The 5,765-nt window shown below is 32.7% G+C and overlaps 1 protein-coding gene across 1 annotated transcript in view; it reads right to left on the minus strand.

Moving 5' to 3' along the window:
* LOC128011104 (FHF complex subunit HOOK interacting protein 1A-like) overlaps nt 1-2,259 on the minus strand; it is a 17,247-nt gene extending 14,988 nt beyond the window's left edge. The window contains exon 1 of the mRNA XM_052593192.1: nt 1,050-2,259. The gene's annotated coding sequence lies outside the window, so the exon portion shown is untranslated. The remainder of the gene's footprint in view (nt 1-1,049) is intronic.
* Nucleotides 2,260-5,765: the final 3,506 nt, after the last annotated feature.

The raw sequence follows: 5,765 nt of genomic DNA on the forward strand, positions 1-5,765 counted from the left end.
AGCTGATTTTACATCATTTACACATTTTTATCAGGTCTTCGTCTGATTAGTCACTTGTCAGTTCTTCTCGTGTTCACACAGATATAATAATCACGAACTATAATCATGATCCAGTCACCATCTTCATGTTTAACGCTTGATCTACTGTTGAACTGATTTTAACTTGTTAAGAGTGTCTTTCAAACAAACACTACTTGCTTTGAGATTTTGTTATTTAATGAAAGAGTCTTATAATAGCTAACAAAAACTAAAACCATCAAAACATATTTACGTCCTACGTCCTAAATACTGAAATAATATATATCTTTAGAAAATAAAAAATCTATATTATTTTAAATATATTTATATAAATATATTATACATATAAATTTTGAAAAATAAAATGAAAAATACATATATAAATATTAAAATTAAATACTAAAAACTCGATTTATTTCAGTTAGTTGTTATTTTCATTAAGTCTATGTTGATCTACTAAATAACTAAAACTGGAACAAAAATAGAATAAAAAATATAGACATATTTTAAATAAAAAAAAATGACAAAATTACTATAATTTAATATATAGAAATATAATATAATAAAACAAAAATTAAAAACAAAACAGAAAGCATATAAACAATAACTAATAAAATATTAAATTAAAATATAATAATGATACCCATGTAATGTTACGTTACACATATTCAACATTAAAATAAAAAAACAAATGCCATGAATGAGAAACTTCAACTGAATATTATTATTATTATGACATGCATACATTTAATCACAAACACTTTATTAATTGATTTATTTATTTAGGTCTAATGCTGATGTCTTTTCTTTTAATTAATAAAACAGGTCGACATCTTTAACCAGTGCCTGGATCTATTTATATATATTTTAATGATCATTATTCAGCTGGAGAATTACTGAAAACTTCCACAATCATCAAAACATAATTATTTCAGAGTTCAGAGTCTTCTTAAATGTAATAAAGTACCTCTGAATCCTCTTTAATAAAAGTAAAAGGCTGTGATTTGAGAGAAAGCGGAGCTGAAACTCACCGGGGTTTGTCTCTGCTGTGTTTCCATCAGGTCCTGTAATCCTCTGAAGGATCCAGAATCCATAAAGTTTCTGACTTACAAAACCTGAATAATAGTGAGAAAGTAGTGTGACATGAAACCCAGGCCTTCATGTGTCGAGAAATACTGAGAGAGCAGAACAGAGCACAACACTCAGAGATTAGAGTGATTACAGCCCGTGTGTGTGTGTGTGTGTGTGTGTGTGTGTGTGTGTGTAAAGCCTGTCCTGTTAAAGCCTTTAATGACAGCTGTCAGTTGTTGTGTGCTCGTGATTTATAGACGTTATAACACTTTTATCTTCGAATAAAACGGATTTTTAAGGGCAAGAGTTGGCTTGGAGATTCAGACATGCGCAGATCTCTGCTCTTTTCTGTCCATGGCTCATTGAAACAACAAATGTCTCATAAACAGTCGGTTATATTCATGTTATTCGCTCGTTATTGATATTCGCATTAATATACACAGACCTAGGATACAAATGATTTGCATAAAATGCTTCGCGAAACAGAAAGGCGAGCAACAGCGCCACCGCGTGGCTGTAAAAATAAATGAAAAAATAAATAAATAAGAATAATCCCTGTGTTCTGGGAACGTTCATTATTTAGGGCTCATTGTAAAACAAAATTCTGTGCAGTTTCCCTTTCAAAGTCATTAAAAACATCCGCTTTGGGAATGTTTATATGGTCTAAGATAAAATATTTTGGTTGACACAAAAAAATAAAAAATAAAATAAAGAAAAAAAAAAAGAAAAAAAAAACGCTAACCATCTGGTTATAAATGTAACACAACGTTCTATGAAGGTTCTCTTTTGAACGTCATAAAAACATCTCTGCAGCATTCTTTGGACGTTAACTGGGCCTGGTTATAAAAATAAAATCTGAATATGAATGAAAATGAACATATTTTTAATTTACATCCAGTGTTTTCATCCCTACATTGTTGAGTGTTCTGAGTTTTTAGCGCCTTATTCTAACATTCTAACACTTGGAAGATAAATAGCATTTAGATTAAGACTAGAATTTGTTATTATGACTTTAAAAAAAGATTTTAAGATTTCAGGAATGTGAAACACAAACACTGCAGATCCACACAAACTCATCATCTTCGTCATCCTTATGTTGGAGCGATTGTTCGCTTTGGCTCCTCCCACTTCTCTTTCACATGGACACAGGGACTTCCTGTTGACGTTCGTGCGTCCTGACAATAAGATACTGATACTGAGTTTCTTCTTCAGGCGTTCGGAGAGAAAACAGAAACTGATTCATATGACAGTATCGAGCTCGAGCGCTCATCTTCCCGCCCGCTGGATTAGAAGTTCGATCGCAGTTGGAGCGACTTTCCTAAGGTTTTCCAAAGAGGAATGCCGTTCCGATTGTCTTTGGTGTTTAGACGGTAAATAAGCCGTCTTTCTCCCGGTATGGCGGAGGCACGCGCCGAGGAGGACGAGGATCGGTTGCGCGAGCCCGGCAGCGCGAGACGGAGAGCAGGTGGGCGCGACATAACAAACAAACAAATAAAAATAAACAAATAATTAAACAAAACCTGTTTGTAATCAGCGCAGACCGCCGTCATAAGTTTCGTCAACGAGGAAATTATAGGATGACATGTATATACAAGGATTAGTTCACGTGCCACTTGTTTTTAGTTCTATCAGCGTAGTCAAAGTGTAAATATTTGTGATTCAAATTATATTAACTTGCTCATATAAACGCCATCATAATTATTAAATAATTGGGAAGTTATATATCTCATATCTAGTTGATGAGTTGTAGATTAAAATGTATAGCTATAAATTAATATTTTGTTTAAGGGACACATACATTTTTTGTTGTTGTTTAGTTTTATTTGATTAAATCTGATTAAAAGTGTGGTAGGACAATTCTTATTATTTATTTTCTTCTTGTTCTTTTTTTTTTTTTTTTTTTTTTTGTAAATATTCCACGAGGTCGTAATGGTCATAAAATAATTACTAGACTTATTTAATGATGTAAAAATTATTAATTTAATTATCACTTTGTTCTTGGGTCTTGATTTTGACAACAAAACTGTAAAAAAAATCGTTTTATTTCATTATAGTTAAACACATGCACAGTAATCATAAAACAATTATCTATAGTTATTTCATAATGTATATATTTAAAAAAAAAATATATATATATATATATATATATATATATATGAGGAGGCATATTATGTGTGCTCATTGTTGTGTATTAGTGTAAAATGAAGGAAGTTTATTTCTCATAGCTGGACTGTTGTTTCCTCTCTAAATGAAGTCTGACTCGGCTTGATCTGCTCCTGTAGCTCAGCTGTATTTCCTCTCACCTGTGTGTGAGATGTTAAACTCAAATACAGCACAGTCTCCTGGAGGCTGGCTATGAACACAGAGAGCTGATTCATATTCATAATAAACCTGCAGCTCTGTCTGTGTCATGTGACTCACGATCATGTGATCAACATGAGCCCACCACACACACACACACACTCACACACACACACACACACACACACACGCACACACACTACAGTAATGATACAGTCTGTTTCAGGGCTTCTGTGTCTCTGCCTCTGGTTTGTTGTAAACTAGACAAAAGCTGAGTTTCTCTGTTCAGTAATGAGTCTCCATCAGACAGCAGAGTCTCGGCCGTCAGGTTCATTCTGTGGAGCAAACATGAATAATGTGTTGAATCTGCTGTTGTCACCGCTGAACACTGTTATTAGTGGGTGACGTCCAGACAAACAGAGTCCTTTAATGATCCGTTCTGCCTCTGTGTGTGTGTGTGTGTGTGTGTGTGTGTGTTTGCAGAACATTCAGACAGAAACAAACCCGATCAGCGCCACTCCAGGTAAGCGCAAAGGTTTTGTTTTCCAAGGAATATAATCTATAAAATCTATAAAAATCATTTTTTAGAAACTTTCAGATTTTTTACTCTTACACACACTTAACTCTTTATTACAGAATAATAATAAGAAGAAATAGATCATAAACATGAAACCATTTATGCCATTTATTGTTTTTATTAAATTTTTTACAATTTATCATACATTATCTCATGCACTTAATTTCTCGTTATAGTAGTGAAAAATAAAAAGAAATTGATCATAAAAACAATAAAGCATTTATGGTGTTAGTGTTTATTTATTTATTTATTTAGACAACTTGGAAAATTTCCACCCACTTCACATTACAGCACTGAAATATAAACAGAAATAAATCCAAATATATATTCTTTGGAAAATGTAGTAAATAACTTCTAATTACAGCACTGATTTTATATATATATATATATATATATATATATATATATATATATATATATATATATATTTATTTATTTATTATATAATATATATATAGTTTTCTTATTAAATTAGAATTTTTAAAGTTCATTTTAGTTTTTTTTATTTTAGTTTTTGAAGGTTTAGTAATTTTGTGGTGGTTTTGCGATTTATTTTATTTTTATATATTTATTTATTTTTTTGTTATTTTAGTACATCAAGTTAAACTTAAATATCTGAAATAAAATGTATATTTTTTATGGTTTTAATTTATTGTATTAATTTAAGTGTTTGTTTTTTTCAGTTAACGTTTATTTGTTTGTTTTTAACTGTGTAATTTACTATGTATGTATTTTACTATACTATGGATGTACTATAAAGAGAAATGCTAAAAAAAAAACTGAAAACTAAAAGCTTTATTTTTTTCATGCAGTTATGTCTAAATCTGGTGTGAAATTTGATCTGAAACGGAGGTTCTCTAGATTATAGGAACAAGTCAAAAACCAGTTTGTGTGTGTTCAGAGCTTCATCTGCTGGTGGCGAAGCTTTCGATCCATGACTGAACACCAGAGCAAACGCAGCACTAATGCAGAAAAACCTGTTACACTACAGCAGGGAAATATGATTAACACTTTCCTCCAGAGAGGAATAGAGATGTCACGTCAAGCTGAGCTCATGCGTGTGTTAACCAGACACATCTAGGCTCTGTTTAATAACATACATTAATAGCAGATTTCTTGGCTCTTCATGTGTTTGTTCAGTGTGTGTGTGTGTGTTTAATAAAAGTCTGTGAGGGTGTGGTGTGTGTTGTGTAACTGTGAAATGTATTTCCAGTCGTGTCACAGTTGAGAAAACTGGCCTTGAGTCATTGAATCAATGGAAAAAGACACTGAGTCCTTGTGTTTCTCTTGTGTTTCAGCCAAGGGCCGCTTTCCTCCATCAGAGCCGTCATCAAACGCAGTGAGTTCGTCTGCTGTAGCCTGTTTTTGGGGTGTTTTGTCTGTTCTGTCAGATGTTTGCATGTGAGTTTGTGTGTTTTTTTGTTGTAAATTGCGCAGCATCAGCGAGAACGAGCTCTCAGAGTGACCCTCAGCGAGACCGCAGGTCAGTTCTTGAGTTTTCTTTCTCTCAACTGAGATTTTGCTTCATTTTTTTACTTTCACTTTCAAAATCACGTCTTCTATCTGATCTCAAGCTCTTCGCTGATACTGTCGTCTGCCTTGTCACAGTACTGACTTGGGCTGATCTATTTTCATTGTTGATTTAGAGAAACTCTTTAAAAAAGCATGTGTGTGTGTGTGTGTATGTAAATATTTGTGTTTTTTAGATTATGGATATTCTTTATAAAAGTTAAGACTCGTCCACTGAATCGTTAAGACACGCCCCCACATGTCTATGTCACTGTGTGGGAAAGTTTTT

This window comes from Carassius gibelio, chromosome B23, assembly GCF_023724105.1.
Source record: "Carassius gibelio isolate Cgi1373 ecotype wild population from Czech Republic chromosome B23, carGib1.2-hapl.c, whole genome shotgun sequence".
NCBI classification, from domain to species: domain Eukaryota; kingdom Metazoa; phylum Chordata; class Actinopteri; order Cypriniformes; family Cyprinidae; genus Carassius; species Carassius gibelio.